The 16,177-nt window shown below is 46.7% G+C and overlaps 1 non-coding gene across 1 annotated transcript; it reads left to right on the forward strand.

The window, feature by feature from the left end:
- The first annotated feature begins 11,331 nt into the window (after positions 1–11,331).
- On the forward strand, positions 11,332–11,404 carry Trnar-acg (transfer RNA arginine (anticodon ACG)). Its single transcript has one exon. It is a non-coding gene; the product is annotated as a tRNA-Arg (tRNA).
- Positions 11,405–16,177: the final 4,773 nt, after the last annotated feature.

Here is a 16,177-nt window from a genome sequence, read left to right on the forward strand (position 1 = left end):
GAGCAATAGAGAAAGGGGTAGAAGAAGTTCTTGGTGGTTTTTATGAGCTTGCTAACCTCATTCTGGAACCGTGATTGGAGGGTGTTTTAGAGCATATCAGCTAATAATGGGAAGGGGGTTCAGCGTTTTTGTGTGTTCGGTGAGCCTGCCTGTGGATTTTCACAGCCCCCGAAACACTGCTGCAATTGTCGAAACTGTTGTGTTTCGATGTGTTTGTTCGATTATAGACACTACCCCGATTTATTCGCACTTTAATGTGTAACTTTTTAATGAAACTTAAACTGTACATCAACGGACACCAGCGTGGTCTTCCACTCGCATGACTTGATGGGATAACATCAGAAGTAAAACACACACACAAAAAATGAATCAATTCAGTGAGTCAATAAATAACCTCTCCCCTCTCGACCCTTGCGCTTCCCACCTTCCAGGGGTTGTTTTTGTATCATAAAAGCTACCCTTTATCTTAAACCTTCCCATCCCCGGTTCATTATTTTGCTCCTATCAATCGTCTAGCAAAAACGCAAAAAAGGCGCCCCAACAAAACACAGCCTATCCCCGCTTTGGAGCATCATCCCTTGCATTCCAGTTCCTATTTTACCTTCTTCTTTTTTTTTTGCAACAACGAAAATAAAAACCTTCCAATCGTCCGCGCAACGAAACACTCAAATTGTGCTCCAAACACCCTTAGACATCCATTTGCTTGTCGGCAAACGAGGGCGCGAGGGAGAGAGAGAGAGCTGGGGGAAGGCCAAAACGATTGCCGTTCGGTTCGTGTGTCATTCCAGCGCCGTTCGTCGTCGTCGTATGCGTCGGTGCACCGTGTGCTTTGTTTCAAAATTCTTGCACCATCAACGAAGCAACTCCCCCCTTTTCCCCCAAAACTATATTCGAAAGGGAGAGGGAGACACATGGGGCTGTGGTCTGCAAGTCAGCCAACCAGTCAGCCAGAGACACGAGCGCCATCTCCAGCATAGAGCCGCCGCCACACTTTTATTTGTTTGGTGCATTCTCGACCACCGTTGTCGGCAGCTAGTAGATCATTTCCACTCCAACACTCGCGCGAGGTCTCTCTCTCGAATGTCTCGAACGTGCGATGGGTGGGAGGGAAGGTGGGAGGTGGGAATAACAAAAATAGGGGGAGCGAGGTGGGGCCCTGTGGCAAAAGACAGACCGCGCGAAGAGTTACGCCAGCTAACCACCGCCACCGCCGCCAGCCAACACAACGCGTAGCTATACACACACACTTGTTACAGGGCCTACGAGCTGCTGGTAGTGGTGCAGGGCTTGGATGAGGGTTAGGGTAATGCCACAGAGTGCGGTAACAAACGGTCGTATGAAAAGGACTGGGTGACTGAAGGGGGAGAGGGAAGCAAATCGGGAGGAAATCGTGTATGTATATGAGGGAGTGTGAGAGGTAGAGTTGCTGCGTGAGCGAGAAGCAACGAAAAATGAGGAGACGAATTCAAACAAAAAAAAGCACACGAATGCAGTGGGCAAACAGTTGCTATCGGTTTGCTGCGAGACGGGACAGCGCGATTTGGCTGTGAGGCGCGCACGATGGGTTTTGATGGTGGACAGGGCATACTTTAGAGCAGCATTGGGAGATATTTTTATTTATTTACTTATTAGTTTGTAAAGCCATCTTGACAAGACTGGTCTACATAATTGTTAACAGATTTTCAAAAATTTGGAATAATGTCAGACTTAACTAGCTCAAAAGTTACAAAGTAGAAACAAAGCAGTTACGCCTCATGATTATTACACTGAATGCTACTAATTGGATTGTGCTGACTAAAAAAAAACAATGTGAATGCTCATAATTTTCTGTATTATGGCGAAATTAGCAAAGAGTTCATTAATTCCTAATCTAGAAGACTACTGGAAGAGGACAAAGTTACAGTTCTGTTCTACGCCGTTCATGCGTTCCCAACGATTGTTTGCTATTTTATGTCATTTGACAATTGTTGGAGCCAATTGTGCCGATTGGAACATATCACAGTTTCATGAAATCATTGTACCAGTCTCTCCCCGTTTCAAATAAACCCAACCACGATCGATAAAATGCGCGTATGTCCACACCGAGAGTCCATAGTGCAAAAACGCACCAAATGAACCACCAGAGACAGACAGCGCGAGAGAGAGAGAGAGCCGCAAAACCACCAGGAACTGCGAGGGCACACGTACGTTTCGATACATTCGCTTTGTTGTTCGTCCGTCAGTCCTCCGCGTCCGCTGCTCCACCCCCCCCCCCCCCTTCCCCTCCCCCCCCCCTCTCCCACTTACGAACATATTCCCCAACAATACCGTCTCGGCCCTTCCAACGAGCAGCACCAAACTCCCTGCGTCGAGCTGCACGCCTCACGATAGGAAGCGCTGCAAAGCGTCAAGCCAACATAGAAGCACGAGCGAAAGGCCACCATGGAGCCGCGAGCTGACATACACAAACAACAACGACGACCAACAATAAAAAAAACCCCAAACTGAACACAAAATCCATGGCAAAAAAGTGCAACGTGTGTTCAGTCAGTGTGAGCGCGTTTTTAATCGGGCAGTGGAGTGGTGGGAAATCTAACGCCCAGTACAGCGGTGTACTGCTCGCGGATTAAGCAGAGTGGATTAAATAAACAAATCCACCGGTGAGATGAGGCAAGGATGACAGGCGATGAGAGAGCATTAGAGGTGTAAATTAGCGTTAGAAGTCAAAGAGGTCGCTTGAAGATAATGTCCCCCAGGGAAGTAGATATCAGTCGTTGGTTTTTTGAGACTTTAAACACTTACAGCTTGCCTACACTCCACCCATTGGATAGGAAGCTCCTGTTGTGTCCAATGCTCTGCATTCCGGGGAAGAAACAGCAAAGAATAACTATTACAATTTCTCATTCTTCTCTCATGACGCTACATTCAACATAACGGAGTGGGGGGGCAGAGAGACCGGTAATCATAATTTCACCTAGACAACAGCAAAAAGGCGGATGTCGAAGTCATTAGGTAATGACTGCCAAAGAAACAGACATGGCAATGTCATGTCGCTAAACCGTGTCTAGTACCCATTAACCGCCCCGAGTGGGAAGAAGGAGCGGGTTTGGGAATGGGATTTTGCACCCAGAACGATGGGAACAATAACATGTCGTTGCATGCTGTCTCCTTCTCACTCTCTCTCTCTCTCTCTCTCTCTCTCTCTCTCTATCTCTCTCCAGGCTCACAATTCCATTCTAAGGCACGCCAAGGCTTGCGGTACTTGCGGGACTTGGAAGACCGTTCTGTATCGTTCGTCTCCTAATTTCTGCATAATTATTGCCTCCCCACGGCTGGGCTGTGGGTGTCAGCGTCAGGTGTCACTGACCAGCCATGTGGGCTTAACCACTGGTTAAAGGCGCGCCCTCGTCATCATCATCATCCGTTGTATCATCTACGATAAGTCCCTCGCAGTTGGCAAATCCGGTAGCAAACCTTCACAGAACGCCACACACGCCACGCCACGCCAGCATTAAGAAGTGGGCAATTTCTGTTCTCTTCCACCCCGGCACCATCCAGTTCGAGCTTGTGCACACACACACACACGCGCGCACACACCCTTTTTTCTGCGTTGATTTTCCGCCCCAAAAGCACCCACCATGCCAGTCCCCCGTCCTTTTGTTTCGCTTGCAAAACTAACTGACTGACTGTCTGTGGAGCGCCGACCGGGGGCGCCCGCTGGCGTCAATGACTTGCCAGCCGCGTGTCGACGGTTCCGTTTTCAGATATTCTACCTTTGCTGCGCGGTGTGTTGTGTTCCTGCCCCTGTTTTACCGCCACCACCACCACCAACAACAACGGTCAAAAGGAAAAAAAGGGAGAGAACCTTCCACAGAAGCGCACCGAAAAACGAAAAGGGGAAGGATAGTCAAAACGGACAGCAAGCAACAGCGGTGGCGGTGGTGGTACTACGATAATTAACTGTAATTAAAACTCAATTCCTATGCCCGACTGGCCGCCGCGACTGGCCCGGTGCATGTAGTGCAGCAGAGCAGGGCCCGCTTACTAACGGCGAAGCAGGGGTTCCTTCTTGCAGACAACTTCCCACCCATTGCACACCGCAGCGTTTTTGCAGCGCAGCGGAAGTGCCTGATCGCAGGCGAGGCGGTGAAGAAAAACAACAACGGAAGCACAAAAACGGCTTGTTGCGGTAGGTGATGGTTTTGCACCGGCACCACCCCGGGGGCAGCGGGCCGAAACCGAAACGAAACGTGAAAAAAACACAAAAACCTTAAACTAACGGGAGGTAGCGTGGGTTCGGGGGTGGTGGGTTTATCTGCTTTTCCGAAAATCGCTTCAAAGCTCACACCAAACATCGGAAAAGCTACAAAATGTTTTGTTCGGAAGCATTTAAAAACACACACACACACATCGTCAAGCAAGTACAAATTACTTCGAATGAGAACTTAATCTTCGTAAGGTGCAAATTAATGATGGACTATGCGTGAACCATTGGAGATGGAGGTGGGCATTCATATCAAGATAAAGTAATTAAATTTGTTTGTTTTTCGGAACCTTTTTAGCATGGAAATGAATGCAAGGCCCCGTTTTTCGGGTAGGGTTTAAATGAAGAGCGCTCCTACTGGAATGTGGTTGTGGCTTTTGCGCTTGACGGCGGCGCATCGATGTAATCAGTCCGTTAGCACCCATCGCAGGCATAAAACCTTCTGGCCAAAAACTACTTCTCAAAAGCTATGGACCGCTCAAACCGACACGGTCGCTCGGTTGAATGGTTTTGATTGGAGGTGACAGAAGAAACTCATTGCCTAGGCACAAAGTTTCGGGCGCCACGTGACCTGTTCCGTGGGTGGACAGAGAGAGAGAGAGATGCGAAGGCTTAAATAAAGTTTGCAAAAGTGAGTTTGCATCTTCAAGCTCTCCTAGTTGTTGTGATTGATTTAGTACGGTGAACTAATTTCCGTTTTTGAAGGAGAAAACTACGTGAAAGACATCCTTTTACACAATTCCAATCGAAATCGAATGTATCAGGCAAATAAACACACATATAAACATAGACACAGACTGGTGTGTGTGTCCTTTGAAGCGCACCGTATGCCAGCAGCTACCCTTTCCGGGCAATAAGGCAAGTGTTAACCAGGAGATTATATGATCCCTCTTGGCTAAGCACCCCATAATTAAGGGTTTGGATGGAGATAGAGAGAGAGAGAGACAAAAACAGAAATCCTTCGTTGGCAAACAACGGATCACGGGCACACAAAGGTTCTCTTCTGTATCTCCACGCTCTTCCCTCTTACCTTGCCCTCCCTCTTACCTTACCATCGCTCTTGTTCACTCTCTCTCTCTCTATGCATCTCTGCAGTAGTAAACGACCGGCATTTTCCTCGTGGTAGCTCATGCGCATGCGCCCCGAGAGGAAAAAGCTCATGGGAAGCCGGACATAGAAAGGAACGGGGTGATGGTGGTGGGAAAAAAAACTACACCACACACCCCAGGATACGGTTTTCCGGTAAAGTTAAAGGAAGGACAAACCTTTTGATGGCATCCGTACCAGAATCTTTCCTCTCAGAGGATCGTATTCAAAGAAGGGAGGGATGTTTTTTTTGTATATATTCTCGATATTGTTGCTGCTACTTCTCGCTAGGCTGTATTTATAAGGCTGAGCAAAATTTCAGTAAAGTAATCGAAGGAATAGACTGAAACGAGGACACACATCCACACACGAACACAAAAACGTGAAGGAAAACGTGTGTGCTTCGTTTAGGTACGTGGTGTACCGAAGAGAAGGATTGCTATTCCGTCAGCCAGCAAGCGTAGCACATTGTGCTCACCTAAAGGATTCGATATTCATACCTTTCATCCACTCTCTGTCTCTCTCTTTCTGCTCTCCTCTTCTGCTCTCCTCTGTCTCATTGCGGAAATGGTTAAACTAAACGTACATCTTGCATGGGGTGCTCTTTATTCAAAAGCCCTACTTTCTTCTAGTCTTAGAACTCCTGTTCCTCAGCTTTCTCCCATTTGTGTGTGTGAGTATATGTGTTTCTTCGTCCCTTCCAGCGCCTGTCACCGTGGGCTTATGTCAACCGGGTGGTAGCCCCAATCCCCTTGGTTGGTGTATGCTTTATTAACCACTGAATAAGTTATCACTTTATTGCAGGAATTTAATCAACTGAACTTTGCCTTTCAGCCCACACACGCTTGCCGGTGCACACACACACACACACACACATGTGCGCGGTACAAGTGGTTGAAAGCATCATTTCCTTCGGGAAGGTGGCCATTTATGAAAGCGCGGCAAACCTGCGCCCCTTCTGCAACGTCCACGCTTCATCCACGCTTCAGGATGCGCTTTTCCGCCGTGCGGCGACCATGATGCTTTTGTAATGCTTCTTTCTACCCCCCAAAAACTGCCAACAATTGTGGGTGGAAACAATGGTGACTCTCGATGTGGAAAATTGAACCACACTGTCGTATAAACACACAGCCCGGGAGGAAAGCTGATGGAAGGTTGAAGTGTTCGTATCCTTCGCTTTCAAAGTAGGGGCGCAAAAGGTTTTATTGATTGTGTCCTGTGTGTGTGTGCGTGTGTGATTTGCCTATTCATAATTTAGCGTCAATCAAAGTTTTTCGGTATTCCGAGTGCTCATTCTCCATCGCCACCAGTCCATTCGGCTCCGGACAAGTGGACTCGGGAGACAAATGCTGTCATCTGCCGCTGTTGCCTCCACAATAAGCGCGTTTGGTTGTGGGGACATGTTCACCAAGCGACAGCAGCAGCAGCAGCAGCTGGCCAAGTGGTTTAAAATTTCCAATTAACTGCAAACGCCTCCCACCAACCCACCACGGGACCGGACTGGGACACCGATCGGACGGATTTGGCAATAAAATGAATGATACACCTTCCTTTGCTAACCGAGTTCCGTTTTACAGGACGCTGTAAAGACGGAGCGGCGTGGCGTGCCACCTGTGCGGTGGGAGGAAATTACGTGACAGTGTTCGGTTTTCTTGATTTCTTGAGCTATCCGCTGGTTCAGGAGGGAAGGAGCGGGAGCTGTATTATGTTGTGTAGTGAAAGTTTTGTGCATAAATTAGAACATTTGCATTTTACGAGTGATTTCAGTGCTTTGATCGAGCCATGGGAGGTTTGCAGACTTTCTTTATCATGACAGAAGACATTTTAATGTGTATAAATAATTATCTTCTTTGTCATGTTTTCGGATAAAAACTTCTACAAAGCATCTACGTTTACGTGGGAATAAAAATCAATTTTTGAAGTGATACCGGGCGTCATAGTGCGATATACGAACTATATACAGGGTTTACCGGTCCAATAAACAACTGTCCCAAATTCGTCTCTTGATCTATTCACCTCTGTCTACCACTTGTTCACACGTCAGATGAACTACACAGTCCAATTGAATGCACAATCGTCGATTTTAATTGCACAACTGTCAAATTGCGCACGGTCCAAGATCTTCACTATCTTGCAGGCAGATCTTGCAGATGGCAGAATACGGACATAACACATGCAATATGACGCAATGAGCTTTTTTGAATCCCCGGCCAAACTGATAAGGCTAGTTAGAATGACTATGATCAATGTCATTTGCCAGGTGAAGGTGGATGAAAAACTCGCAGGGCCTTTTGTTACGCGGTCTGCGCCTGGGGGACAGGGTTAGAGAGGGCCATCCGTGACTCGAGGGTGGAGACCACGGGAACCATCCTCTATAAGTCATCCCAGATCCTGGCATACGCTGATGATATAGACATCATTGATCTGCGGCTGTCCTATGTAGCAGAAGACAACCAAGGGATCGAGCAGGCGGCAGAGAACCTTGGATTGCAGATGAACGAGGCAAAAACCAAACTGTCAGTGGAAACCTCAGCGACCCTACCAATAACAAATCCAAACTTACGTAGGCGTGACGTACAGATAGATGAATACACTTTTGAAGTCGTCCAAGAAATAATCTATCTCGGTTCAAAGGTCAGTAACGATGGAAAGCATGGAAGCTGAGTGATGCGCAAGGATGCTCGTCGCCAACCAGCCATTCTACAGTCTGAGAAAGCAATTCACCTCAAAGATCCTGTCGCAACGGACGCAGCTAGGACTATAAAGCACCTATTTAGTACCGGTACACGCAAACGGTTATAGCGCCGGATAAGTAAATAAGTAAGCTTATACCAACTGACGTGTGATCAAGTGGTAGACAGAGGTGTCTATACAAAAAGATAAATATTATAAACATGTGCAGAGCTTTTTATTGGACTGGTAAACCCTATATTTGTCAAAGTAGTAAGAACTGTGTACAGAAAAGCATATTTTGGGGTTATGTTTCAGAATTTTCCTGATTCTTTTGGCTTACATGTCGAGTTATTTCTAACTTCTTGTTGTACATATTCTTCTTGCCCAAAATATGCACTCTCTTCCATCACACTCCGGTCCTTCGAATCACTATCACCACATGCTTATCATAATTTATCAATTTCATTTCAAAAATTTAATCAACACATCTCCTCGATCGCCTACTATCCGGTACGGATAATGATCCATTGTGTGTTACCTTTACCTTGCCGCGATTATTCTTCAAGCGTTAAAGTGGGAGAAGAAGCAACAAACAAAACAATCCGAACAAAAACGAAAAAAAAAACAACAACAGCAACCAAACCGGACATGAACTTTGGCCACGGAAGCAACCCCACTACTGCTGCTGCTGCTTCTCGCACACAAAGAAACATGCTGCGCCGTGAGAGCGTGTGTGCACGGCGTCACGTACACTGGCTGGGCCCCCTACTCCCCTTTGTACGAGACAGCGCCCGCTCACAGACTCATGTTGCTTCCGTCCGACATTGCGGACGGCTGGCCCTTTCGCCTTCGATTACCGTTACACCCGTTCCAGTGGGCCGATGGGAGGGGAGGCAAATTCTTCTTCTGCAGCCCAATAATTGCATACAATAGAGCGAGAGTGAAGAGGAGGGCAAACATTATCCATTACACCACAGCGCCACAGCTAACCCACTGAGAGAGGTCTGTCTCAAAAGGGTTGGTTTGGTATTTTATTCAGCTTCTGTCTACCCTACTGGCGGCTGTTCGTTTACAGTTTTTTTTCGTTTGCGCTGCGTATGGGGCGTGCTTGGAGTGGATTGTTTATTAATTTCAGCCACAAAATTTAACTGAGTGTATACTTTATCCTTTGCATGGTTTTTAACTCATAAAAAGGGACACGATCATGTTGATTGGAACATGTTCAACTATTCATAGACACCAATCAGCCAATTGAGACAGAGAAAACATAAGAACTATCTGCTCACCGTACCACAACGAGCATGGTAGGAGAGATAATATTACAATGGAAAACGGTAACTACAGAACTTGAGAAAAGAAAGATTAAAACAAATCGAGTAGCTAAGGCCACTAAAAAAACCAACCACTGTGTCACTGGCTTTATGTCATATCAATGGGCGCTTTTGAAATGCAAACTTTGCCCCCTCTTTCGCTCTCCCTTCAGCCCGCTCGTTTCAGCCCGAGCACAATGGGCTGGGCGAAGGTGGTTCGGTTGAAAGGAAGCATGCCAACCATATTATGCACGTACTTTTGCAACGTAAGTACAACGGAGCCTAGGAAAGCAAAAGCCTCGCGGCTGAACTGCTCTCATTCTTGCTCCCCACCCTTGAACAATGTCACCGGTGTGTGTGTGTGTGTGTGTGTGTGTGTGTGTGTGTGTGTGTGTGTGTTTATTCAGAAAAAGGAGCTTTCCCGTGTCCTGTGTCTGCTTCTGTGGATATGGTTTGCTGCTGAAGAAAACTGAACGGCACTCACTGTTGCGAACGGACGCTTGCTTGCAAGATGAAGCCGTCGCGAACGGTGCCACGTTTCGGTACCGAGGGCACGACGCGAGACAAGCTCGGAAAAGCGGGTCCGTATGCTGGGGTTTGTGAATGTATTTGCATACATTTTCCTATCCACCCACGAGTGCGCGCGCGAAATGCCCTTGGCCAGTGCCGGTTGCGGGCCGTTTTTCTTTCCGTGGGCAAATAATTGTAAAGACGAATCCGCAACGAAAGGTAACACGGGCTATGTTTACCGAGCCCAGCGGTCAATTTACAAATGTGTCGCCGCCTACCCATCATCAATGGTCGTCAATGGTGAATGGAATGAATGATTCGAATAGTTGCTTTCCATACCAAAACAAAACTACTGACACAATTTTTTTTGGAGATAATCAACAAAACCAAAAAATATAACATCAACTGAATCTTGTACACTTTCTAGCGGTTTTCGTATGCGTTAGTGTTCATTTTCTTACAAAAGTGTACTCCCGAGAGTGATTTGGAAGTTTTCCCCTTCACTACCCAAAAACCCTACTCCTATCGATGAAGACAGATGACAGCAAAATTGAAAAAGGACCAGCACCGAAGAAATCGATACTGGGCGCGCGCGCGATGTTGGAGTTCGGGTCCTTTCCTACGCAGAGCGCTCCATGGCTTCGAAGAGTCAGCTGACATTGACATAAATTCGACGAATCGAGCGTTTTGTGTGTGTTCTGTGCCATCCTGTCCCGTCCCACCGTTACAGCCCACTTCATCCCTTCGTGGGGGAGGGGTGTAAGATGTGTGAGGGTGGTGGAAAATGTGTGATTTATGGTGCTACTTTACTGCTCCCTTCCTTATCGAAACGGTGGTGGTGGTGTTGGGGCTATGGAGGTGAAATCAATTCAACCAACTTTTTTGTCTGCACTCGTTTTGGAGAGATTTGTTTTTCCGTACTTTCCGCCTTCATGCTGTAAGGATAGTGGGGAAGAGCGTTGCTCGATACAGGCCACGATTTTGCCTTCCTCTACAACGTACACTGTAAGTGTAGCACCATAAGGAAAAGGATTACAGGGAGCTGTGTTCAATGTTAAACTCAAAGGCTCGAAGTACATAATGACACTCTTTCTTTTTATCAGTTGTATTGTGATGGAGTTATTGAAACAAAGTGAAATAATAAAAAAAGAAAAAAAGAATTAGAAATACTGAACACTATTGAAATTAATGACATACTTCGGTGATATTCAAACAATCGGTTAAATTAATGAATGTAAGTATCTGAACAATAAATTGTAACACAATAAATGCTACGTTCAGTATTTTAATGTACTTGAAAGAAATTTCAGAAATTGCCTATTGCGTCTGAACGAATGAGAGGACAAGGAAATGTGCAACAACGAGTAAAACCAAAGGGGAAAAGAAGAAAACATCCAAAGAAAGAGGATAGAATAAAGAAAGAATCGAAGAACACAAACGAAGCAGAAAATGACAAACAAACGATTCTCAAACGCATCAGAATACTTGCTAACGCTCCCTTTCCCAACGGGTCCTGTGGCGCAATGGATAACGCGTCTGACTACGGATCAGAAGATTCCAGGTTCGACTCCTGGCAGGATCGCTCAACGAGATACTTTTTTTGCCTATGTTATTACATACTCAACAACACAAACTTCTGTTTTACGTCTTCAACACACGCTGCCCACTCACGGCCTCCCCCTCCCCGCTCGTAGCACCAATTAAGCTGTGATACACAGCCCTTCGCTTGCAGTGCGAAACGTCATCCGCAACAAACAAAACATGCCCGCCCGGGCACGGTCAACCGTGTGGTGGGACGAGCACTGCGCACGCGTAAACAAATTAAATACCCTGCCTTTCTACCATCTTGCCCACCCGAAAGACGCCCTCCCGTGTGTTTGCGGCACGTGTAACGGGGTGTTGTGCGCTGCCACCGTCTCCAGATAGTGTGTTTGGAGCAGCGTTAGCCATTGAAGGGGTTTGTGTTTCGTACGTACCGACCATGGAGTGGATGGAAAAGAATTTATGTGTATATATTTAACGCTGGCGACAACTAGAGTCAGAATGAAGTTGAGTGTGTGTGGAAGGGGGGGGATGACACACAGTCCCGAACTTAGTTGGTAGCGCAGTGGCAAACACAGACACAGAACAGCACTGATAATAATAAAATCGAGAAAAATGTGCCCATCGCATGCAATTCCCATTGGGAAGGTTGTTTTTGTAGCAGCACACGATTCTCGTTGGGTTTTCTTGTTTGGTTTCCGAGCTTGGTCGCTGGTGCGACCTCACGCAAAGCACTGAACCAGTTAATGGTTGAACCGAGCGAAGGAGAAAGAGAGAGAGAGAGATAAAGCGAAAGGGTAAGCCGCATAAAGCTGTAGCTTTCTGTTACCACTCTGTTAGGGGTTCGATTGTCGATGCGAAATGAACACGAGAGCGATGCGATAAGGAGCACACCGGGGTCGATAAAGATTTCGGGGATCGGGTGAGAAGGTTTTGCTGTAAGAATGGAGCAAACAATCATTCTCATTAAAGAGACTATTATTTGATATAATTTTGTATAGGGAGATTTCGGATAGAACGATCCATTGCCATCGGCGAGGGAACACGGAACTTCCAACTCGCCAAAAACAAACAGAACAAACAAGCGCTAGCGAGACACACAGCAGAACCTTCCCGTGTTATACTAATTTAAATTAATCACTCTTGTCTTGTTGTGTCTTTTTTTCCCTTTGTGCACGGCTTTACCAAATGCCACACCGTTCCGTTGAAATGTGTTGAAATCACTCTTTTTGGTGTGTCCATTCCGTCCGAGATCGCGGCCTTCGCGAGTGCAGGAAATCATCGGCAAACATGGCAAAACATGGCACCACCATCACCACCACCGTTGGATGCAGCAGCAGTACTCCACAGCCTTGACCTCTTCCCTCGCCTTCGCCGGATTTGTTCACCTTCTCTGCGAGTGAGTAGATGCGCTTTACCAGCTCCTGTCGTCTCATGGGGCTCACTGCCGCCCCTCCCCCCCATCGGCTGCCCTCTGTACACTGTTCCAGTGAGTGCCATTCTCTCGCTCTCTTTTGGGTTCTGCCTTATTTTTTTGTTTCGCCGTCATACTACACGTGCTACACGTGTCAGGTTCTATTTTAGCCAAACCTGAAAAATGTGACGTTTTTTTTCACTGCCGATAATTTCTGACGAACGTATCTCTCGTGCCGTACCGTACGAGGTGACGAGGGAGGTTGAAAGGTGGTTGGAGCGCACGATTGAAACGTACAGTTAAAGGGGCGCGGGTTGTAAGCCACGGGCGGTCACACTGCTGTGTGCGTTGTGTGCGCGCGTATTTGGCCGCCTCGTCGCGTATCGCGCGCGCATCGATCACGGAAACGTGCGAAAGATTCGCGACACGTGACCGCGCGTTGAAACTGCGCTGTGGATGAGGTGCAGTAGGATGGGACTGGTTGAGAGGACCAAGCCCTGGGGGGGGGGGGGGGGGGTTGTCAGCCAAACAAAACAAGTCAAACTGTGCGCAGAGGAAGAGAGAGAAAAAAAGCAGAGGTAAGAGGGAGCTATCCACTGCGTTTTGGTGAGATGAACGTGAGCCAACTGTATCTCAGTCCTCAGTCAGTCTCTTCAATATTCAGAAACCGACCGACCAGAAAGGGAATTCCCAATTCTCCCCTCTCGGACACTATTTGTGCAGCAGAAAGAGACATAATTGTAGTAAGAATTTGCATATTTTAATCGCAAAAATGATATTATTTCATCCTAAAGCACAGAATACATTATTAACCCTTCACCCGTTGTAAGTAGCACACAACCGCACACGATACTGCGTGCGAGCGACAATTATGCTACTGATTACGCCACTTTGCAAAGCACCTCCTTCTCCCTTGGCACCAACACTCTCACCCAACCGAAACCGCCCGAAAGTCGCAAAGTCACAATTTCGATTGTGGCGCGTGCCTTTACCGCGAGCAGTTTGCCACGTTAAACACACACACACACACGCTCATTGGCTGGCACAAGCAGCATTCGCGAAGGCATACGATCCCCGCTCGATCAACCCTTCACGCGCTAACACGCGCTGCTCCTTCTTGATCTCTCGGGAGTGCAAAAACAGCGGCCAAACCTTCGAGCGAGACGCCGAGCGCGTTGTCGCTATTCTCACAGCCTCTAAAACTTCGCTTCTTCTTTCATCCGTGCAAGTGTGTGTGTGTCTTAGTGTATGTGTGTGTTTTTTTTTTGCGCTGCTGCTTTTGCACGATCGCCGTTCAGCTGTGTGCGCCGCGAGTCGTAGCGCAGCAAGCTCTGTGGCCCTGCAAGGTCCTCTCCTCCTCCCTGCAACCACCGTAGATCCCCCCTCCCACCCCCCATTACCCTTTGAGTAACATACAGCTGCAGCCCTGAAACGGAAAGGGAAGAAGGAAAATCGCGCAAGCCCGCGCTGGCAAGCGAGCGCGCGCGCACATACACCGCCATCGCTGCTGTATTGGTGTGTGAGCGGGCGCGCGCGCGCGAAACACGATAAAACAAAGGAACGCTTTGTGTCTCGGTGAGCCGACGATGGGGCGGGAGGGTTTTCGGAACGAAAATCGATTGAATAACGGCAGTGGCTGTGTGCGGGAGGGGGGAGGGGGGAGTATCTTGAGCGAAGGGCGTACGGCGCACGGAAGTATACATCGCCGTGCAAGAGCATCCCAGGAACGAATGGGGCGGGTAAGGGTAATGATTAATTTTATTTATGAGCCGAGGAGTTGAGAAGTGGGGACAGGGTAGTGTTTTTTTCATGTTTTTGTATTGTTTTTGCTTCATCTTAGCTTCATCTGTTTGATGGTAACGATACAAAGTAGATTTTATTTGATTTTTTGTCGTAAAATAAGTCGACATAGTGATATCATTGAATATACTACGGTCACCGGTAACAGCTTAATAACATCTGTATAAGGACCAATTGTGAATATCCAAGGCATAGGTTCGAATGTCTAAATTCAGGATTCATCTCTCACTACATTTTTACGTTACATTTACATTTTAAAGTACATTGCCTTATGGGGCGCACTTTTACAGGGTTTCCCACGATTTATTGATCGGGTTTTTGATTCGTTCCCATAATTTGTTGGTATCGTCCGAATGGATTTTAATACAATTGAACCAAAAAATTCTGGGAAATGCCCAAAAAAATTTGGTTACATATCAAAAAATATTTGGGAAGCAACCAAAAAATAATGGGAATAAATCGTGGTGAACCCTGTATTTAATATACGATTTTGTTAAGGGTTTTTTTATATGGAAAACAATCAATCAAAACTGAATTCCTCACATCATAGCCAATTGTTAGGATTCTATCACCATGATAACATTACAGACGAGTAGTCCAAAACGGGACCTTAATTTCTTTCGTAATAAAATTGGTTCTGTGTGAAAAATAACTCTTAATTGATTTTTTTTTATATTTACTTTTTCTTTATTGTCAATTATGGTCTTAGTTCTTAGTATCCAATTTTCTATGTTAGATGTAACAAAGCCAAGTTTTGCTTATAATTTCGTTACAGTATTGTAAAGACTTCCCCCGTCTGCCATGTACTTTTGAGTGGATAATGTAACCCATTGGTATTATTCTCTCATTTTGCCACAAGTGTTTTCCGACACTCACAAACCCTTTGTGCGTAATTACAAACAAAGCTCAGTTCAAGCACAGAGTGCTCACTGAAAAGACCCATTTTATTCGAGCCACGCGTTTTTTTCCAAGCAATTGTTACCACTAAAATGTAACCCAAAACTAAAACACAGGACAGACCATTTTGCTCGGTAGAAAATCAACCATAACACGTTACATTCAACAGCTACTATTTTCACATGAAAATCTTCACAAATCGCAGCTTGAAGCACACCTTCACACCCGCAAGGAAGGAGGAGAAGGGTAGCCCGTTTGATCTGAACCACCGCTACACCTAAACACTTTACTTATAACCTACAAATTAAACCCTCCTCTCCGAAAGCGGCCGAAACCCTCGAACCAGCGGAAAGTAACAACGTTCGCCAATGTGCTGGCGGTTTTTTTCCCCCCTCCACACGTTTTCTGTCCCTTTGCTGGAGGTTTTGGGAAGTTGTTCAACCGTCCTGCACACACACACACACATACACACGGTGAGCAATGCTGCCCCATTCTTATGGATCAAAGGGAAAGGCAGTACGTGAGCTGGCGTCAAGTGGTTGTTACGAACTTTCGGTCCCCACTTCGTGCTGTTTGGGCAAAGAGAGTGAGAGTGTGTGTGTGTGTGTTTAACGTGAAGGGGTGGTTTAAGTACAGGTGAAATGATAGGCGACATAGTACACACACACAGCACAGCACAGCCTCAAGCATAACCTCTGATAA

This window comes from Anopheles gambiae, chromosome 2 (genome assembly GCF_943734735.2).
Source record: "Anopheles gambiae chromosome 2, idAnoGambNW_F1_1, whole genome shotgun sequence".
Classification (NCBI taxonomy): Eukaryota; Metazoa; Arthropoda; class Insecta; order Diptera; family Culicidae; genus Anopheles; species Anopheles gambiae.